This window comes from Crocodylus siamensis, chromosome 1, assembly GCF_052110815.1.
Source record: "Crocodylus siamensis isolate JL-2025a chromosome 1, ASM5211081v1, whole genome shotgun sequence".
Classification (NCBI taxonomy): Eukaryota; Metazoa; Chordata; order Crocodylia; family Crocodylidae; genus Crocodylus; species Crocodylus siamensis.
In genome coordinates, this window is record NC_143395.1 from 178,961,727 (window position 1) to 178,984,491 (window position 22,765).

Consider the following 22,765-nt stretch of genomic DNA (forward strand, 5'->3'; position numbering starts at 1 on the left):
TGGAAGAGTAAAAGAGACTTGTATTAGTAGATATTTATTAAGTGGTAAGCCACAGCCCTCTCCACTTGAAAGTTAATTAAGGCTATAGAATGGTCATATTTGTACAGCAAATATGTTGATGGTTTAAACAAAGAAACATAGTAACAGTCACAACAGAGCATAGCACCCCCACCCCTGAAAAAAGGTTGATGCATCATTTTCACTAATCATCACTGTAATAATTATATCTTAAAAAATGAAATAATGTTACAATCTTTTTCTCCCGTCCATACTTTTGGGAAATAATGTAGTAGCAGTTAATTTTGAGACTTCATAGTTTCACTGCAGACGAGTACTTGGATTGAAATATTGATGGGTGGAAAAAGGTCAAAGTATTTATTCATATGTAATAAAATTATATAAATATGAAATATATTGTGCATGTCAATGTGCTACTTTCTTTCCACCCTATTTTCTTAGTCCAGCTATAGATTTTAAGGCATAAACTCTTTAGTTCATAGAACTTCAGCTATTTTTTCATACCCTAATTCATTTAGAAATGTAACTGATGTATGAGTTTTGTTGTTGATGAATTCTCATGCTCAGTGACAGGAAGGCTAATTGGTGTTCTACCATCTATATTTACAGTGTTCTCAGTGGGCAAGGTCCTTAAACCCTTTCTCCAAGAAAATTCCCCATTTAGTTTATTTGAAATTCTTCTTGTTCCTGATTCTGAAATATACTTATCATCTCCAGTGCATCCCTGGAGGATGGGATGCACTGGGCACCTTGGTTGAAGGTTATGCCATGAATCTAGCCTATTCTGAGGAAAAATACTCTTCATAACTTTCTCTGATAAGCACTCACTAAATGCCACTAATGGCATTTTTCATTTGAACACCTTAAAATGTTAGTGCCTTGTGCCAAAAATGACTCTAAACATTTCTGTGAAATAGACATGGTTCAAATTATTGGGAAGCCGGGGGTGGGGAGGGGCAGAGGGGCTGATCCCCCCATAAGAGACAAGAGTTCCCCTCATGGGCTGGTCAGCACCCCTTACTCCTCCCCTCCCACAGCGTGGAGTCCATGCACCACCATGCACAGCCCCCGGCCTCAGCCCAACGGTACTGGCGGGGACCCACATGCACAGCCCTGACCCTGGCCAATTTTTTTTGCAGACCCCCCCACAAGAATCAAAATGTAGTTTGAACCCTGGAAATAGGCACTAGAAGATTGGGTACCTTTCTCCCTCTCTCTCTGGTACTGGTAATTAAAATGTATTATGCCAATCCGTATTGGGTATAAATTGATGTAGCACCACTGAACTCAGTCGTGTCTAGTACTCTCGAAAATATAGGATGGAGATCTCTATGTACATGTAGCAATGAAATTCCTTCACTTAAGGTAGATTGTTTAATGATCTTTGCCAGTTTCTTCTCTCTCTCTCGCTTTCTTTCTGTCTGCCAGTCTGTCTCCCCTCTGTAATATATTTGTTGTTATTCATACTCCTAAAGTCAAGACACTGTTAACATTTCCTGCATATTCTTGTGTTTTAATGAACTTATACAAATTTACCTGAACAAATTAACTCTGGTTTAAAATTTAGCATTCTTCTTGATGTGTGCATACAAATTGGACTATTAATTGCTATTATTATGTTCCATCATCAAAGGAAGAATAAACCCCTGGATTTTTCCAGCTAAGAAAACCATTTTCCTCAAAAAATTTTGTTTGAAAACATTCTGATAGAGCATTTTTCTATCAGTAAATTCAGTTTTGTTGAACCAAAAATTTCTCTGGGAACATATCAATGTTGAAAAAAAAATTGTGAAATGTTAATAATGTGAAAATGTTCCATTTAAATGTTTCTGTAAGGGCATTTTGAAGTGACTATGTTGAATTTTATATTATATTAGTAAAAATCGTTTCAACATTATATTTTACTGAAATAAGAGATTTTTACAAAATGTTAATGTTGGTAATTTAAATATTCTTTGCACAAGCAAAAATAAATTTCACATCTGTAGAATTTCATTCAAAATGGATATTCCAGATCCTACAAGCCTTTTCTTTCCAAAAACAATTATCCATTTGAATATACTTATTCCTCTGGCTCAAGAGCAAGTCACAATCATGAATATCCTGTTTTTAACTTTCTAAACTTCTGATAATCCCATAATAATAATTCTCCAAAACTAACCAAACAAAGCATACTTTAACAAGGAGCAAAATGTCAACAGAGAACACCCTTTACCAGGAACTGAACTTTTGGAAAGTGAGTTAGATGTTGCATTTAGACTTGCAACATCTGCCACCTCCTGTTGGATCTCTCCTCCCTGCCTTTTTTCTTATCTTGTTACTTATATGATCTTCATTACTATGGTGTCTACACACTCCAGAATGAATGGTATCTTTGTGAAGAAACAAGCTATTATCTCATTTTACAAGAAGGGAACTGAGACACAGGGGGTAGGCATATCTACATGAGATGTTTACTGCGGAGCTGCCTAAATAGCTCAATGGTAAAGGCTCAACATCTGCACTTGCAGCCCTATTAGGCTGTAGGAAATGAATTAATTCTACTGCAGCTTAGTACTTGTAAATACAAGTACTATCCTGTAGCAATATTCTTTAGTGCACAACAATGCATATGTAGATGCTTATGGGGACAGCTGGGGCACAAGCGTGCTTCAGTGCAGGGCTGCATACGAGCTAGCCCCAGACTGCGGTTCCTTCACGTCCCAGCCAGTCCCTCCACAGCACGTTGAGCCAGGGTAGAGTAGCCTCAGGATGGTAGGCTGAACCCTGGAGCACTCTGCCAACCAGGGCTGCTGTGGTCCAGCTCAACATGCTGCAGTTCCAGGCACGTGTAAAAGCACAGTGCCTAGGAGCAATACGTTCTGGCATGATATGTGTTGGAGTTTATTCATTCTCATCAACTTCATGTGTAGATGCACTCAAGTGAGTTGCCCACGGTCCAGGAAGTGGCCCAAGGCAAAGTGGGCACTAGAATGCTGGTCTCCTGAATTCCAGGCTATCACTCTAACCAGAGGGATTGTGCTTCTCAATTTTACATCTTTTCTCTTGCCCACTTGGGAGAGAGTTTCTCATGCCTCACCTGCCCCTGATTTTTCTCCTTTTCTCTACTGTTGCCAACTGGAATATATCTTGGTAGCTGGTAAATCCTATCCAAAATTATTTAAGTCTGCCAGATATGTTAGGAGGCCAGCCTGTTTTTTTTTGATGCATGGCTCATTAGGGCACCATCTGTGGACAACGTGCTACATTGCTAATCCAGACCTGCACTAGCATTCTGAACCTGTATTTTCAAAGTTCCTTGGGCTATGGGAAAGAAACTAAAGATGAGAAATTTCTCAGGATATTAAATATCCATGTACAGGATAAGAACAGTGAGGCTTCATGAAGAGTTAACAGAAAATGAAAAATGCATGTTGAGCTGCAGTACACAGAGAAAATGTGATAATGTTGGCAAATAACACAGAGAAAAGTTTTGAAATTTGAGTACATGTATATGAATGACTCACGGGGGCAGGGGGTAACTAGGAAACTCCTGGCTAAGGAGAAAGGATCTAACTGGAAAAAATAATTATAGAGGATGAATTCAATGGGAAAAGAGTAAGTGAACTGTTGGCTATTTGTTGTGAGAGTGAAAACAATAGTGAAAGAAGGAAAAGGCAAGGAGTAGCTCTGGTTGTTGAAGGAAAGCCAAGGAAAGAAAAATAGTGGGAAGAGAGTGAGGAGTGTTTCCAGCAGTCCAGGTTAATGCAACAAGTAGAATGAAGGCCCAGCTTTTGTAGTCCCATAAATGAAAACAGAATCGATTAATCTCAAACAAGGTTAACAATGGTGATTAGGTGTGATCAGACACTTGGGCTGTGCTTGCCATGAAGCAGCTTGAATGCAGTAATAAAGTAAAGGATTAATGGTAACAGTAGACTACTTATACAACAAACACATTGGAAAGTAATGGACCTAGACAACCGATCCAAGTGTGAAGCTACAGTTATATGGCTGCATGCCTCTGCTAAGTCTATCCAGAGGACTAACGCAATTCACCCTACAGTGTGAAATTGGTGAAATACTCATCACTTGTTGCATTTTATCACAGTAAGTATTACAGTTCTATAGTGAGATAAACTGAAGTGCTACAGGGGATAAGCATAAGACTGTGAAGTGCTTTGAGATCTTTTGCAATGTGTTTTATAAATGTACACGATTGTTGTTATTTTAGGATTGCATTGTTGACCCAAATATTTCCATATAAATCTATTTCTGCTATGGCTTCTTTTTTTGTTCAGACCAAATGGTACAAAAATGGTATAACATGTTAGAAATACTCAAATAAAATATATCAAGATTTCTTGCAGCAGTATTTTAAAATATCCCATTGTCTTGTGAAAATAACTAAAACAAATGTTCTGTGGGTTTGCATTTATTTTATACCCTTTATAACAAAGAACAGGGATAAATGATGCAGCTTAAGTCACAGCTAAACATGAGGCTACAAAATCTTTTACATGGTGCTAATAATTTAGGCTCTTGCCATTTACTCTACTTAAGACTTTCCCTTTCATTAACAAATGGAAATACCTCCCTCCCCTTCTTGTTTTTGCCTGACTTTACCCTTTTTTGAGCCTTGCAGTGGGACCTATAAAGAATATAGCTTAGGTAAGGGAAGGTATGAGAAAGCATAGACAATAATGCTGTCTTAAAGTTTGACTGGAAAAAAATTCCAAAACAAATCCAAAATCCTAATAGCTATAGCTATAGGCATAGCTGTATCACAGACCGAAACAAGAATTCAGACCACCTACCTCATATGGAAACATGCTTCTGAGTTGCAGTTGAACCTGTCTATCCTGAATTGGCATGGTCAGCCATCTTTGGATCCACAGATAAGACAATCATGGAAAACAATTATCCTCAACTGCATACACCCACACATAGCTTCACATATTTACTCTTTAGTTCCATTCTAACTCAGCTCACATTAGTTTGTAAGCCTTAGCTTTTCTAAAATTGTGCTTTTTTGAGTCTTTATGTATCTGCCTTAATATTACTAAATTGTATGAAGAAGAAAAGATGCTTTTAAGAGGCAACTAGTCTTTTGTTTAAATAAAGGACAAGACTAGGTCTGATGTTTGAGTTCTGGTTCTACAGCTCCTACAGACTTTCTGTGTGATGTTGGGTAAATTGCTTTCCTCAGTTTTCCTACATTTTATGGAAAACAACAATAATTAATACTGAATTAAAGTTGAATCCAATGTTTGTAAATTGCTTTGAGATCCTCTGATAGAAGGTGCTATGCAGTGCTAAATATTATTATTATGTGGTGTTCATTTCTTCATTTCATGTTGCCTTGAACCTTGCCCAAGCATAGTTAGCTGCTTGCTCAGCTCATCTTTGAGCAGCTGGTTATATACATTCTACATTATGACATCAGTGGAAAGTCTAAGATAACACAGAATTTTCAAATGTTATGAACCAAGAAAACATTATGGGTCAGTGTTCTCCTTGACAGAAATCCACTGGAGTTAGAACATTTATGCAATGGATGAATCTGGCACTATGTTGTCGCTGTGATTTTTAGATGTTGTACATCATGTGAAAACACAGGACTAGTATCACTGGCTTTAAAGGATACTTGGATTAAACCACTTTTGCAATCTTCAAATGCTTTAAAGGAAATTCATTCTGCAATGAAATCAATGGCAAAACTCCAGTTGACTTCAGTGGGACTAGAGCATCACTCAGTGGGTGCATCCACACAAGACACTTACTGCCTGCATCTACCTGAATGTTTTACTGGACTGGAGTTACTGTGCAATAGAATCACCAAACAGCTTTTTCATTACACTGACTGCACAGTAGCCTGAAACTACTGTGCAGTAGCATCACGTCATGCTTTCTGCCATGCAGCGCTACTGCACAGTAGTCAGAGGCTACTGTGCACTCAGTGTGTCATGTAGATGCAGCCACTGTACCTAATTAGCTCTGCTGTAAACCATCACTGTCTACATGAGTGATGCTATTAGGTCAAAGTAAACTAATTAACTCTGCCATAGGATAGAACTGCCCAACACCAGTACTATTCTATGGCAGAGCTATTTACAATGCCACAGCCAGGGCTATCCCTAGGGGGCGGCAAATCGGGGTGACTGCCCCGGGCTTTGTGCTTTGGGGGACCCCATGGAACCAGGCTGGCTTCATGTCCAGCTGCTCCCCCCCGCCCCGGCCTCCCCTTGCCCATGCTGGATCCAGGCCCTGCACAGGCTGATTTGCCTCGGGCCATGCACCCTGGTATGATCATCTCTGGCCACAGCACATGTGTAGACAGTGACCACTGTCTGGGGCATGAGAATGCTACCAAAAGGGGCTACCTGCTGGCTAGACCCACACTGTATCACACTTATGCCATAGCCAGCCCCTCCACAGAAAATTGAGCTGGGCAGGGGCAGCCCTGGGATGGCAGGTTGACTCCCCCAGATTTTTGCCAGCTGGGGCTGCACCCCTCCTGGCTTAATATGCTGTACTCCCAGGTGCACATGTAAATGCTGTGCCTAGGAGCAATAAATTCTGGTGCAAACTGCACCAGAGTTTATTGTGCTGCATTAATTTCATGTGCAGATGTGCCCAGTGTGTGTGGGTGTGTGTGCATGTGCATATGTGTGTACGCACATGAGAAAGAATTTCTAAGAGGCAAGGCTTTTTGTGATATATTTCATTGGACCAACTAAATAGTTGGGAGAGCTGTCAAACAAGTGCCCTTTCTCAGGTCTTGATGCCCAAAAGCTTGTCCAACAGCTTTTCTAACTGTACAGTTGGTCCAATAAAAGATATCATAAAAAAGCCTTGCCCCAGACATTTCCTGATCTTTCACGGCTACAACAACATTCCTAAGTTAACATACTCTTCCACCATCAAAATTATCCTAGCCATATGAGGTTAGAACATTATAATGACACTAGTAGCTAAGTGCCTCAACAATAGATGGTCACAATACTAATGACATCATAGCCCGTGTTATTTAATAATATTCAAAAGATGAATTTTGTCTCTATGAAGCACAGTAAACAGGTCGTCACAGCTCATCTTATATAAACTGCCTTTGTAAGACAAAGACAACCTGCCAATATATTATGTCCTGAGAGTCTGTAGCTTAAAACTTGTATTGGCCCAATAAATGGCATCACATTATCTGTCTTATCCTTCTATTGAATGCAGAACACATGCTGCTAGGAAACAAAAAAGGACACACATTTATTTTCAAGCGTAGGACTTTGGAACCACTTGGGAAGAATATTCTTGATTGAGAACCAAAACATTCCATGATGCTTAACAAACCTGCAAATTGAAAAATCAACATCTGCCCTGTGTAGCAACATAGCAGGAGAAGGACCTATAGCCTGAAAAATTCAAAATATTCCTTAAATTATATTTTTGTGCATTTACAAAATTACTACTCTCCGAATCAAAAGTCTCAAGCTGTTTTTATCTGAGAGCATATGTTGTGTCGATAGACAATATCTCAGCCTGTAGTCATACATGAAAAGCCCTGCTGCATAACATAATGGACAGTCCTGTGAACAAGAAGCTGCATCTCAGTGAATGCTCCTATAATAATATTTTAAAATAAATGATATGCATCATTAAATCACTGAGGATGACTAACTCAATTTTAGAAAAACCACAACTCCCGCAATCACAGTTGCAGTTCCTATTTGAATATTTTAGTTTTCACCTGAGCAGCCAATAGAAGCTAGTGAAGCACACTCTGCATTCAAACAGATGAAGGCACTACTTTAAAAGAAACAGAAAAGGAACCTGTGATTATGTAGTTACAGTAGCACCAGCTGGATGCTTCCATGTCTGCATGGGATTTTTTTTTTGGGTCATTTTTTGGTATTTATATATCACAGGCATGTCTTCATGAAGTTATTTTAAATAATTTATTAGATGGATCTGTTCAAAATTGGAGCCAGCTAGATGTCTTTAGGACAAACACCCCCCTCCCCCCAAACTGTCTTCTAAACTTATTTAAAGGTTTGTGTTAGAGGAGGGCATTTACCTGCCTCACTGCTGATATTCTAAAAATACCTCCATGTCCATACTATTATCCATTCTTCACGTCCAATTGCTCTGTTATGGTAATAGTCAGAAGCACACCATGTAGTAATTACTTACAGCTGACTTAAGAAAAGAATATTCAACTCCCCCACTGTTCCACTAGAAGGTCTTTATGCACTATTAACTCATTCCTGTTTATTAATACTCTACTGGTAATTCTGGCTGCTGCTTTTTAGGTTTGTAATAGGAGGACTATTAAACAGCAATTATTGACCATATGGGTTGGTGAATATTTGTTGTTGTTGTTTTTTATCCTTTTAACTTGTTTTTAAGGAGCCATTTCACAACACAGTAGAAACAACATTACATCTGCCTGAAATTAACAACCTTGGCAGTGTTCCCCACCTAGAAAATATAAACTTCATATTTCAGAAATATCAGATGAAGCTGCAGAAATACAGAACAATTTAGAAAAATACGAGAATCCTCTGTAGAGGGCAAAGGGAAAAATCTTTGCTTTCATTTTACAGGCATAAGCAGTTTTGTTCTTCTATCTCCTCTGCCTCTTTTAAGATAAATAAGAACACACAGGGGGTTTTTTCCCCCCACTTTTTATCTTCTTGTTCTGGAATTTACAGATGATCATTTCTGAATTTTAAATTAATTAAATCTGATCTAGAAGAAGAGAGGTGGTTATCCTATCTTTGGGTTCCACTAGAAAGTTGCCCTGCTGAGTGAGTCTGCCTAGAGAAAGGGTTCAGGACGGAAAAGATTGCAATCATTGTATCTCAAATAGGTGGGCTGGAGAAAGTGTGGTCTTTTACAGCCATTCTTGCCTTTAGCTAGTAGTAGCAGTTCTCTTTCTTGCAGTTTCCAGCCCTTGCCTCTCTGCTTTTGCTGCAGTTCTTCACTGTTCCACCTACTGGCTTTACACAGGCAGGGTGGTAGCCAGCTACAGTTCAGCCAACTCTCAGAATTGGTGCATTCCTCTTCCCCTTTCTCAGATATTGAGAATGAAGGATCCAGGCTGAGGTGAGAAAGGAAGTGGTAACTATGAAGAGGGTGAGGTAGTAGGAGGGAGAGAGAAGAAAAAGAGTAATGGGCCAACAGTGAAAGAGAGCTCTAAGGAGAAGCTTGAGAAGAGCAAGAAGGGTTGGGGCATACGCCTCTGGAAGCTTGTAACATGGGGCCAACAGTAATCCAGCCAACAGAAATGTCTCCATCATGACCCAGGGTACGTTACCATCACTGAGACGATAGAGAATTGAACTTGTATGCATTTGTGCTTCCCCACTCATTCCACAGGAAATAAATCTGTCCACTTTTTAAAAAGATTTCATAGACATCAGGGCTGGAAGGGACCTTGGGAGATCATCGAGTCCAGCCCCCTGCCCAAAGGGCAGGAAGTCAGCTGGGGTCATAGGATCCCAGCAAGATAAGCATCCAATTTACTCTTGAAGGTGTTCAATGTAGGTGCTTGAACCACCTCTGATGGCAGACTGTTCCAGACCTTGGGGGCTTGGACAGTAAAGAAATTCTTCCTTATGTCCAGCTTGAAACGGTCTTGCAGGAGTTTGTGACCGTTCGACCTCGTCATCCCTTGGGACGCTCTGGTGAATAAACGTTCCCCCAGGTACTGGTGGTCACCCCTGATAAACTTACAGGTGGCCATCAGATCGCCCCTGAGCCTACGCTTTTCCAGGCTAAAGAGTCCCATGTCTCTCAGCCTATCATTGTAAGGTCTGTTTTCCTGACCTCTGATCATGTGCGTGGCTCTCCTCTGGAATCTCTCAAGTTTCTCCACATCCTTTTTGAATAAGGTAGAAATGTTAAAGAAAAGTGCTTTTTAAATTCACCTTATTTACATTGCAAAAGCGTTATAATGAAAGATGGGAAACAGTTTCCAAAAGAAATGCATTTAACATTTTTAAAGTTCCCAAAGTTTTATTTTTGGATTTTCTTCAATCAAATGTATTGAAGAAAACTCACATTTTGAAGATGAAACAGTTCAAGAGAATTTTTTCTGTTCTCCACTAACTCAATGTTTCTGCTAGCTGAACTTTTTCTTAATCTCTTAATACTAGTTTCACACTTGGGTAGAAGTTCTCATATGTGTGTGTATTTGGCTTGGGTTATGAGTCTTAGCCATACCAGTGTGGTCTTTTCAGCTGATGTCCAATAACAAATCATTTTAGAAAAAACAGAGGGCACCATTGTTTCTGATCACTAATACATCATAAATTTTCCAGTGCCAAAATGACTAGTATGAAAAGTAATTACATTTTCTAAATCTGTTGTTTTGCTGCTAATAAAATACCCTCTTAATTTTTTTCCTATTATAACTTTGCAGTTGTAGTTGTTTTTTGAGTTAAAATGGTTCTTTGCTATCTCATCTGGGAAAACCATAGAATGACTTACAAAACAAATTAGAAAAGCCTGCTGCATACATTGGCTGTGAAACACCTTCAAACTTAAGCTGTAATGTGAACAAGTTAAATAGTAGCATCTACCTCTTGACCTATCAGTATATGATCACATAAATTCAGGCTTATGCAGGCAAGGAAGTGAGTGCTTATATAAAACCATGCTAAAAATAATTACCAGGGGTGTGGGGGGAGTGGAAGGGGGAGGGTTGGGATGGGAATGGGGAGGGAATCTGTCCAGCTTCTGTGCTATTAAAACAGGATATTGTATTTATTCATCCTGGACCTATCACAGAAGAATGCCAAACTGTTGTTCACACTAAAAATCATAGTTATGCTAAATCCATGCATTCCTTTGTTCTTTGTTGCTGCTTCAGTTTACTTTACAGGATCATATGTGGTCTTAATACTTGACTCCTTAAAAACAGTTCACTCTTCTAAGTAGTATGTCTTGTTGTGAGCTTGGAAAAGAACTGAATTGATTTCTAGGATGATTTTAAGGTCTTGGTAAAACCCTGTCTGCAGCACAAGATCCCACCATGTAGGGAGCCCTGATATAGCTCTAGATGTATTGGCTCCAGAAGAAGAAGCACACCAGTATAGTTAGTGAGGCACTGTGTCTCATCTAATTAGCTTTGCTGAGATGTCGACCTTCTTGCATCCGTGTGTGGTTTGAGACCTGTCCATATGAGAAATATTGGCCTTTCCCCAGCTGATCTTTAGGCCCCATTGCTGCAAGTTTTGCCGCTAACTTCAAAGGAGATTTTTGAGGTTGAGCCTACTTGATATAGAGACTAAGGAGCTGTCAGAAGACTGAAGGTTCTGGCTTTGGAACTTGTTCTTTAAGTTGGTCTAAAATTGCCTCAATCTGTCTATGTTTCAAGCACACAGCTAAGACCCTCCATCTGGTAGTACTTTTGGGAGTAGGCTGGGGGCACAAGTGTGACAGATGGAAAAAAATAGATATATTTTAAAATATTTGCTGATTAGGTTAATTTAATTGAAGTGCACAGTGTCTGACATCCTGCTCTATAGCTATGTTTTGTGTAGCTTGTTGTTTAAACTTGTGTCCAGGTGTATACATGTCATTTGATTTTTAAATACGTGAATCACTGGGTATCTTGAGTGAGATGTCCCACTGATGCACTCCAGTGATCTAGCAGGTTCCAGTGTGGTCTACATGCAGAATTGACACCCAGATTGATGTCAGACCCTGTTGAGGGACTACCATAGCTAAACTACTTACTAGCAGCTTTGGTCGCTGATTCAATTCGGAAGAGATTCGGCCCAATTCTGCAATCCAAATTGAATCAGGAGCCCCTTTAATCTCTCCCATTCTAACTGGAACCCTCTGAATTGATTTGGAGAGATTCAGAGAGATTCAATGATTTGGACATAGACACAGCTTTAAATGTTTGTTCTACATACCTCAAGGTACCAGGTGGCTTGTGAATGCTGAGATGGTGGGGCGGATTGAGCGCCCTACAGGAGCGTGGGGGGGGGGTGGTCCCAGCACTTCCGGGTCCACCATAGAGTACACAGGGGACCCTCCCCCCCACTCAGCAACTGGTGCCTCCTGGGCCTGGGGGGGCACCCAGGGTCCCCCCACAGCTGATTACTGAGCCAGGGGGACATGGGGGGAGTCCCCCACATGCTCTGTGGCAGACCTGGAAGTGGACCAGAAGTATTTCTGGTCCACTTCCAGGTCTGCTGCTGAGCATGTGTCCTCCCCCGCCCCCCCCGCGCTCCTGTGGGATGCTCCATCCACCCCACCATTTCAACATTCACAAGCCATGCCTAGTACCTTGAGGTATGTAGAAAAAACATTTAAAGCTGTATCTATTGTCAAACTGCTGATTCTCTGAATGAGCATCGAATCTTTAGATTCGGATTCAGTCGAATTGAATCGGTACAGTGATCTGAATCAATTAATCGAATCATTGTCTCCCAAATCGGGCTGAATCTGAAACTGAATCGAATATGGCCTGCTTTGCACACCCCTACTACTTACCTTGTAGGTTTCTGAGCAATGGGCCTAACCCCAACCCACAAGAAAAGATTTGGAGTCAGTTCAGTTAGCTGGCTAATTTTCTACATCCTTAATTTGTATCTGACCCAAAATATTCTTTAAAGACTCTGGGAAATTATATTTTCACAAGATAAAATTGCAGCATATAAATGACCATGCCACTGATATATAGCTTAATCATGCTGGTAGATTAGCAGTGTAGCAACGTATTGTGTACTGAATCTGTAGTGTAGCAGCAAACCCAGAACATACTAAAAAAAGAATGTTGTGCTGGTGATTTATATGTTTTTGCTGTTGGTGGGAAGAGATTAGAGTTGCACCACCTTGTCAGTTCATCCCCTTAGCTAATAATATATTATTTCTTACAAGTATTTGGCTTTTTAAGCCTGGCTGCTTCTTTTTTTTTCAAGATCCACTTACTATTTGAAGTTTAGCCTTTTAATATGTTTAGGTACATGGGGCTTGAAGATTTTTGAGCTCTAGAACATGCCGTGCTTTTTATTAGCTCGCCATATATTATCTGTATTATAGGGGGAAACTTTATTCTGTTATGTTTCTCTAAATACTGAGGAGGGAGAAGGTGGTGAAGTAGAAAAGTCAGACACCCTTGTTGCAACTAAGAAGCATTCCTGGCCTGACGAATGTTTCTCTCTGTTTTATAATGGCGGAGGCCATGTCTGTGAGGCAGGGATGGGTGCTTCTGTCATGCATCTGGTATATTGTGTGAATAAGGAGGGGAAAATGGAGTAAGCAGATGTGGGGCATGCCCAATCTGCAGTACCAGGACCTGTCTGTCAGGTATTAGTTTTATGTATTCAACTAGAAAGTGATTGTAATTCCCATCACAAAATATAGGCAACTTTTATTGCATTTTTGCCTTCTCTTTGATTTTGCCTGCTAGAAGCTGTAAGTATATCTGAGGGAGCTGGCAAAATGACACTATATTTCTATCAGAATTGTAGTGGATAGAAAGGAATGGGAAAGGGAATTGTGCATCTTCTGCATCCTGTACATCCTCTGCCTTGGAATGGTGTATTTTATGTAACTGAATGCATGGTATTTAATGTGCACGATGCTTTTTTTAATCTAGTAGCATATTCACAGGGGTAAAGGACACTGAACTACAGTGTAAATGGAAGATTATGTGGCAAAAACTGATGGTGGCAATAAGGCCCAGTTTTAAAATTGGTCTTTCCATCCCATATTAAATATCCAAACACTGTTCCATGGAACTAATTTAACTCTGACTGACATAATTTGAAGGATGGGCATCTGGATCTCCTTTAACAATTTTTGTTTGGGCACCTCCACTTCTTTCTTTTATTCCCTTGTCATTTGATATGCTCTATGTCAGTGCTCTTACCACTCATGCAGTCAGCAGAGACCAGCAACCAAAAAATTACATTATGTGTGTTTTGTGGGAGGACAGGTTAGATAGTGCCCTAAAACTGGGACATCTGGTGATTCTATGATTAAGTATAGGAGATAATACCCATTGGGTGTGTCTAACATGTATTAATGTGCTTTTTCTAACATGCATTAAATTTAGTACCTCCAATATGAGGTCATTTTAACACAAGCTCCAGGGGTGGAGGGGTGGTGCTTTAATTAGAGCGGCTCTGTGAGCTGTTCTAATTAAAGTGCTGCCATGTCTTATGTACCAGCTTCCCTATGTTTAAAAATGGTGGAGGGGGTGCTCCATCGCCCTTTTTAAGTTCAGGGACGCTGACACACGAGATGCAGGAGGCTGTTGGACCGCAGCAATTGCCATGCTCTAGCAGCCTTAATTAATTGAGTCTGCTCCGATACACTGAAATTTCAGTGCATCAGAGCACCCTTGGGTCCTGTGTATAGGCACCCTGACGTAGTAAATGAATGTGCAGTACCAAAAGCACACATTTCTTAAGTGATACTTAATGCGCAGTAGCCTGTTTACTGCACATTGGCACAATTGCACATTTTTTAAAGTGATGCTTTAATGCTCAGTAAAATAGGCTACTGCACATTAAAGCACACTTTTAAAACCAGGTAGTGGCTTAGTGGCATAGAAATGGCATAATTAAATAAATAGGTAGCAAATGAAGAAATATGCAGCCTTATTATAAACCAAAGCCCCCTTAAAAATTAGAAGAGTTAGAGAAGCAAGTGAGCTAATGAATATAGCAAAATTAAACTGAATTCTACAAAGCTGAAGTATCTTAACACAAGGCAGAGATAAATTTGAGAGAATGGCTATTGTTAAGTAGATTCTTGTATTTAATGAAAAGACAGGGTAACTTTTCAAGTAGAAGTAAGAAAGATCTAGTGGAAGCAGAAAAGGGAAATAACATCAAATCAGACAAGAAAGAACTTGCTGGACAGTTTGCAGTCTTGACAGTAAGACCAGCATGACTTCGTTCAGTTCCCATAAATGTAATCTGAGTACGTTCCATTAAAAGAATTGGGTTGTCTTGTCACCTGAACTGGAGATAAAAGAAATAAAGTAAGTATGCTAAATGAAGACTTAGCAATTAGGCCAATAGTCATGTTGGTTCATCAGCGTAAGAACAAGCACATCAACTAAAGTGAGTTTATATTTACCTCATTGTAACTGTAATGGCCTATTTTGTTTTAATTTGAATAAACCATATTATACAGCCTGTTAATAAACACTGCATGACTTTTATTACCATTTAAGGACTAAAAATCTAAAGTTCCTTTATACACTAATAAACACAGTTTGCTGAACCTGAAATGGCATTGAACATTTTCACGTGTACAATATACACGTGCAGCATCCTTCCAGATTTGCACTGGGGCCACTCTTGTATCTGAAAGCCAGAACCTTGAGACATGATTTTGCAATTATGTATTCAATGAGTTTATCACTTTAATGTGATAGTTTTCTGAGTTCCAAGATAGAATTATTTCTCTCTCTCTTTCTCTCGCCCTTTTATTAGGTTGGCAATGACAATGGAACAAGAAACAGTGGCACCATCTTGTCTCTGTAGCAAACATTGCCTTGAAAACATACAGCAGACAAGAGGGTATGAAGAAATCAGACTAGAAGGAAGGTTCAGTGCTTCAGAGATTGTAAGTGTTCCATTCGCTACGTTCCTCTGCAAACAAGGGGCAAGCTGCTTATAGTCAGAAATTAAACCTCTTCTTTTTCACCGAGGAGCTTCTTTTTTAAACAAATGGCAAAAGGCAAATAGTGTTATCTTTGGAAATCCTCCTGCAATAATGCATTATGCTCTATGAATTATCATGTCCTTTCAAGAGAGTTACTTTTTCCTTTCCTACCATCTCTTTCTTTCTTCTTTTTGTCTGTCCTAGAGCTGAATGAAACACGCTGGCATGAGTGTTTATGAGTTTTGGTAAGCCTTTTCAAGTGTTCTCCCTCCCCCTCTCTCCCCCCATGGTTTATCCACATCTAACCCTTCCTGGGATTTTATTTTCAGTTTCAGGTTCATTTGATAGAGAGAAAGAGAAAAAGAGGGGGAGACGGAGGAGAGAGGGAGAGAGCACAAGAGAGAGAGATTGGGGCAAATTTGCAAAGTGAGTGTCACTGTTTCCTTAGCCATGTAGGAATACTTACCATTTTCTGTTAACATTTGGCTGCCTCTAGAATTCAAAGTGAGGAGGAAAAAGAGACAAAGTAGTTTATCTTTTTTTAAGCAAAATTGTTTAAAATATAAAGCAAAAAGCCTCTCTCACTGTCTTTTCCTGTAAATGTGTGCATTTGCTTTAACATTTGTGAATGTTTTCTTTGTTAGTACCTGGTCACATATTCAAAGTTTGATTTTTACTGTTCCTGCCCCAAACAGGTGAAAGCCATAGAAAAGGACAGTATTCTACATCAAGCATGTACTTGGGGAGAGAGAACTGACACCAGCAGAACTTGTGCTGATAGCAAGGGAGAGAACAAATACTGGGAGATTAAAAGAGATGGCATTGGTAGCAGCCTATATCTGTTCTCCATAACACTGAGTGAATGGCTAGCTTTCTTTTATAATGCTTCTGTTGGGCTGCCTTCCCACACTAACTGATCAGGAGACTTGGTGGCAGTCTTCTCTATACTGGTGAACAGTTAGTGAAGGGTGGGGAGGGAGTATATAAGCAAATAGAGCTAAATCCTTAAAATGTATCATAAAGAAATTGAGATTAGTGGGAAATAAAGGTCTACCAGTTTAGGACAATAATGCACAGGGCTAGTCTATATTTGTCATGTATTAACTTTTCACGGGCTTCAGAGATCTCAGTTTTATATAAACAATATAAATATATAAATACACTGGGATACTACAGTAAGTTTACAAATACTACATGTCAAATGATATTTGAATCACTCTGCGGTAATACGATTTTTCTAACTAAAAGGTAAGTTTATGTCTTCTGAAATGAATATATATTCCTACATAATATAAAACAGCTGCATAGAGCTCTTGGCAGTGTTCCAGGCAAGGAAAACCACAAAGGGTAACTTCCACCTGAGCTCAGATTAGCTTATCTTCTCCTGGCTTTGTGCCTTTCAGTTTGCCAGACAGAGCTGTCTTAGTCTCAAATGCATATGGGTGATATGCACGTAAGGCCAGACTGTAACTAGCTTCTTCTCTCCCTACACTGAAGGTAAAGTCCATATGGGCTGTGGAAGCATGCTTCCTCTTTCTCCAGATCCTATGGAGGGGTTGAGAATGCCAGGGGGAGCAAGCAAGAGATGTGTAGGGGATGGGACAGTCCCTACCTCCAACCCCAGGCTACTGCACTATCCTGCTGCTACTGCCTGAATTGTCTAGGAAACTGGAATTTGAGGGTCGTCACATTCATGGTGGGGAGTGCTACTTAATGAAAATAGTTTCTGCCTCTGACAGAAGTTCAAGATTCATGCAGGTCCTACATAATCTGCCAGGTTCCGATCCAGATACAAGACTGGTCTGACTAATGAATATCGAATGAATTCAGCAGAAACGCCACAATAAGGGAACTCTATATTGCATGTGTCTGGCTGCTAATGTATATTGCTGCATTGAGGTTCAGCTGCACCTCCAGAATCTTTTAGTCCTAAACTCACTTTTTGGCTCCAAAGATCTGATTCTCTCTTCTCCCCTTTCTACTTTGAACCCCAATGACATCATATCTATTGTATTGGAGAAGAAATGCTCTGGTATTATAGTAATGAGCATGATATACAAGCCTTAGCTATGCAGTTTGTTATATAGTCAAATTCCATGGTATGTAGTATGCAAGAAGCCAAATTTGATGATCTAATGATCCCTTTTTCCCTTAAAATCTATGAATATATAAATTGGCCACTCCAGGTTTTGTCTGTTCTTGGCCCTAAGCCACACTTCCTTATATCCTCTCACCTCTTACTTTTCTTTTGTAAGACATTTCCAAAGCTGTTGCTACTAGAATGTTATGCTGTCAACTTTCTGGATACTAGTAGAGTAAGAAAAGGTAGAGACAGAAATGTCTTTCAAAGGCCCTTCGCCCTGTCTCCCACCAGCCTTACTTTAATAACACGATAAATCAAACTCAAGCCTCAAAAATGCCTTATTACTTTGGGAAATGTAAAGTTCCTGGCACTCTATTAAAAATTCTCCCAAATTATTCTCCCAAATTCTCCCTGCCCCCTTCCCTTCCAACTGTATTAACATTATGCATGGTAGTTTGTGTAACATAAATTGTTCTTTGAGCAGTTGCACACAAAGTTTCCTGTCTTGATGTGTGTGTAACCCATGTATTTCATAAGACTGGATTGTTTTGGCCATCAGTGTGTCAACCTAGATGCTTCTGCCCTTCAGTATCTTTCAAAATCTCTTTCCCACAAGCACCTCAGGACCTGGTAGCATATTAGTATCCTCTCTGCCCAAACTTCCCTTGCTTCTTTTTTACTGTCACATGGTGTCCACCTACTGCTCTTTGACCCTGTGCAACTCATGTTACTGCTTAACTGATTGCAGATAGCTAACTTCTAGTTTGCTTTTTGGCTTTAAAAAACAGATTTAAAAAAAGAAAAAAGAAGAAAAACCATTTTGCTTCACTATTTTTTATTTAATAACTAGTATGACCTCATCATTTCCCTGTCCCTCCCCCAATTCACCAGGCTTCAAGTTGTTAGCAGAAACTAAAACACTGGGGTTTGAGGCATGTTCTTCTTCTGATGCTTCAAAGATATGCACTTTATGCACTTTCATTGTTCAAGTGAAAAGCATGATCTTGTTCATTGCTAAATCCAATGGCCTTTTTCCAAGTGGACGCAGAGAGGTAGAGATGACTGTCTAACTTTTGTTTGCTGAGGTGCTCCAGGAAAGCCTATGTGAGCAAAGAGAACTAGACAACAGCTAAGGTTCAGAACTCCCCCTCCTCTCTCTTGGACATATGGTTCCATTCTGAGAACTGGGACTTCTTCCGGCAGGACTAGAAGGAGCATTACTCCAGGAATGAGCTGGAAAAAAAAAAGTCTTCCTCACTGGGACCCTTAGAAGTGAGACAAAAGAGTCTCAAAATGCAGCAGTGACCTAAACTGAGTTCCTCTGGTACCCAGATATCAGCTTTGAAAGGAATGCCTTTGATATTGGCTAAATCCTGGCTGCCTTCCTTCTGAAACCAGCTCTTCACCACTCTCAGCACTTAGTACCTTAGTAACATCTCACACTGAATGACCTGTTGAAACATCCAAGGCATACATACCATCTCCTCCATCTACATAGAAAGGATGAGAGAGTACCCTAACACAGCAGGAAGTGTATCTACATCCCTTTAGTGGTTATACTGCTTGTCATTTCCTCCAAGATACAGACTTATCTCCTACACATCCCTGGTCCACTCCATTGGCACCATGTTGGGAAGCAGGGAGGATGTAGCCTCCTGAGGAGAAACTGATCTTTGAACCAGAAACATACCAGAAACTGATCTTTGAACAGGACAAGGCCTGGTTCCCCTGGGAAACAGGCAACTGAGATCTTTCTCCACATATATATGTTGTCTCCCATTACCAGAGGTAATGATGCTGGACCTGAGTATAGGATATGACTGTTGTTCTATGAGACTGGCAGGCACAGAAGCCAAAGTGAGCAGGGGCTATTCCTCAAGGGAACCAGGCCTATATACACATATATATATATATATATATATATATATATATATATATGTTGTCCCCTCTAAATCCCCATTTTACCAGGTATCCTAAGAAAACTGAGGAAGGATGCTGGCACAATGCTTAGGATAACCCTGGCTTCAGCCAGGCATTAGCAGGACTCAGATGTGTTGAACTTTTCAAAATAGCCCCTGCTCACGTTGGCTTCTGTGCCTGCCAGTCTCATAGAGCAACAGTCAGATCCTATACTCAGGCCCAGCGTCATTATCTCTGACAGCCTATTCAGATCAAGAGCAGGATAATCTGCTTAAAGGCAGTAAAGACTCAGCTAGACTGACCTGTAAAGCTATGTGGAAAGTATTCTCTATTTGGGCATGTGACATCAGCGATCTCACTTGAAATCACCCATTTCAGCATCACTAGACTGTTGTGTAGCCCTGAGACAATCTGGAATTTCTGTTAGTTCCTCACGGTCCCATCTAGATACAGACATCATTTTCCCTATCCAGGACCATGCTGGATTCTCTTATTTTGCAGGTGATAAATTGAATGATTTCCTTAATGATATTTTTACCCCATATGAGGAGCCCCATCCCTCCTGGGACTTCTGTGTAATCCTAGCAGGGAAGGGTCCCCCACTTTGAGCCCCTAGCATCCTATTTCCTGTATCACTTATCGCTGAAGACTTCCTTTTTGCTAGCCATTACATCAGCTTGAAGGGTAGAGGAGATTCAGGTTCTTGAAGCTACTGCCTTTTACATGGTGCTTCATGAGTACTGGATTATTCTCAGCCTTCATTCCAAGTTCCTGCCCAAAGGGGTTTCAAATTTCTATGTAAACCAATTTATTAATCTCCCAGTGTTCTTCCTCAAGCTTCACTCATCCCTGGGGAAAGCTAAATTTCATACACTTGATGTAGTTCAGGGTGTTATATTGCCTTAACAGATCAAAACCATTCAGAAACATACACACAGTTTTTGTGCCCTTTGCTGGATGGAGTAAAGGGTCAGGCAATATCCTGAAAACAATATGCTGCAAGTGAGCCTGGTTAGATGTGCCCAGCCACACAGGAGCTCATTTCACAAGCATTTAGCTAAGCTCTGCTGAAATTTGTAGAGCAGATACATGAAGCTCGACCCACGTGTTTACAATATGTTTTGAAAGGTTTTTCTTCCTGTCCCTGTTTAAGTAGGTCTCTCATACCGATCTCCCAGCAAACAGAATTCTGTTTGCTCTTCACTAAGGCTGGAATTCATCAAAGAAGAAAGAACAGTTACTTCCCCTACAGTAACTCTCTTTGAGTAATGTTGTTACAGGGGATCTATGTCCTACTCTTCTTTCCTACTACTTCTTTAGGATTCTGCATCAGCAAAGGATGTGAGAGGACGTTGCCCTCAGATGGAAGGGAGTCACAATGCCACCTAGGGGATGAGTGTGCCGATACAACGAGTATGGCTGGCCGAAGGAATCTGATCTCAGTTACATGGGGTGCCTCCATACTAAGCACGTGGACAACCCATCATAAAGAACCCCTGTTGTTATAAGGTAAGAAACTGTTCTTTATTGTTTCTTTGACTCTCCCCCCTCACCCTTTCTTTTCCCCTGCAAAAGGTAATTAGGCCATAAACAGAGGTCTGACAACTAATTCTATTTGTTGCAAAATTAATACGCAAGCAAGCAGATAATTTCAGTGAAGCAAAATTAAAAAATATATATTTTAATGACATTTTAAAAACACCAAACCTATTTTTTTCTTCTCTGCACTTCTCAGGCTTTCCTACTTTGGTATGGACAGAGACACTAATTTTAGTGAGTGAATATTCTGCTTCTGTACACTCCCTCTCTGTTCAACAGGCCCTACTAGTCTCAATCTATGGACCAAAGTTGCTTTTCATTTCCTTTTCTCCTGTTCTCTGGCTCTTTTCAAAGAGGGAATGATCTGAGAGAAAAGACATTACCTTTCTTATCCCTAAATTTTCATTGACATTAATAGGAGTCAGGTGGCCAAATCCCTGCACACAGCTTTGAAAATTTAAGGTTTAATGTTTTTTTTTTTTTCTGGATAGGTTCTTTCATTGCCAGAGTTCTGAATCCTCTGAAAAGATATTAAATATGCAACTATACAATGTCAGCAGTGCCTAGAGAGTTTATCTCCAAAATTATCACCTGCCTTCGAAAAACCTATAACCCTAAAAATATTGATTGGTTAAAAGGTAGCAGATAAAGACTAAGACAGCACATCAGCAGATTACCCTAATCAAATAAAAAGAATATTAACGGGGGTACTCGCTGGTCTGATGATGTTTGGTTTGAAATACAGACACCTTGACTAAAGTTATGTGTTTCATTCTTTTGAATATTTCTGCTAGACGTTTAAATAAATTACCAAAGAAAGAGAGAGGGAGAGAAAGAGAAACTGGAAAAACATAAAAAGCATTTTAGGGGATAAATTTAACAAGTTTCCATTTGTAGCAAAATTATTGTACACATTAGGACAAGAGTTTGAACTTTTCATCATCTTTATACTGTATTCTCAGCAGTCAACCCTAGAGGCCCCACTTCAGTAAAGTATATAAACTCACACATGACTTTAAGCATGTGAGTAATCCCATATAAATCAATGGTCCTACTCGCGGGCTTAAAATGGTGTGTATATGTAAAACATTTTGCTGAACTGAGGGCAAAGAAGTCACAAAACCCACCAGTTCCATTTGCAGGGGACTTGTTTTCAATCTTATTGGCAGGTCAATAAGGGTTTCAAATGTAGCCAAGAATTCAAAGCAAAACTCATCTGAAACCAGACTATGTTACGTGGTTTGGGATGCAACCTATCAAATGATGGACAAGTTCTTATTACCTCAGCACTTGCATGGCATTGATTCCTGTAATGCCTACGGAACTTACAATCAGAAATTTATTTTCGCACTGCCCTTCTGAAAGTAGGACATTGTGCACCAGAAATACTAATTTGGCTAGGTAGCTGAATATTGCAGGAGGATTTCTGTTAACTCTAGTGGGGCAATTCTTGGAGAAAGGTATCATTCAGCATGAGAAAGAGGATCTGAATTTAACCCCAAATGACTTGACCAAAGTCCTAGAAGAACAGGAAATGGAACATTTGCATGTCTTGAAACCACCCTTAACCATAAACTTTAATCATGCCATGCA

General features: G+C 40.0%; 1 long non-coding RNA gene across 1 annotated transcript in view; it reads left to right on the forward strand.

The window, feature by feature from the left end:
• LOC149873708 (uncharacterized) overlaps positions 1-22,765 on the forward strand; it is a 725,387-nt gene that overhangs the window by 513,966 nt on the left and 188,656 nt on the right. The window contains exons 5-6 of the long non-coding RNA XR_016442736.1: positions 15,459-15,591; positions 20,954-21,142. This is a non-coding gene — a long non-coding RNA (uncharacterized LOC149873708). The remainder of the gene's footprint in view (positions 1-15,458; positions 15,592-20,953; positions 21,143-22,765) is intronic.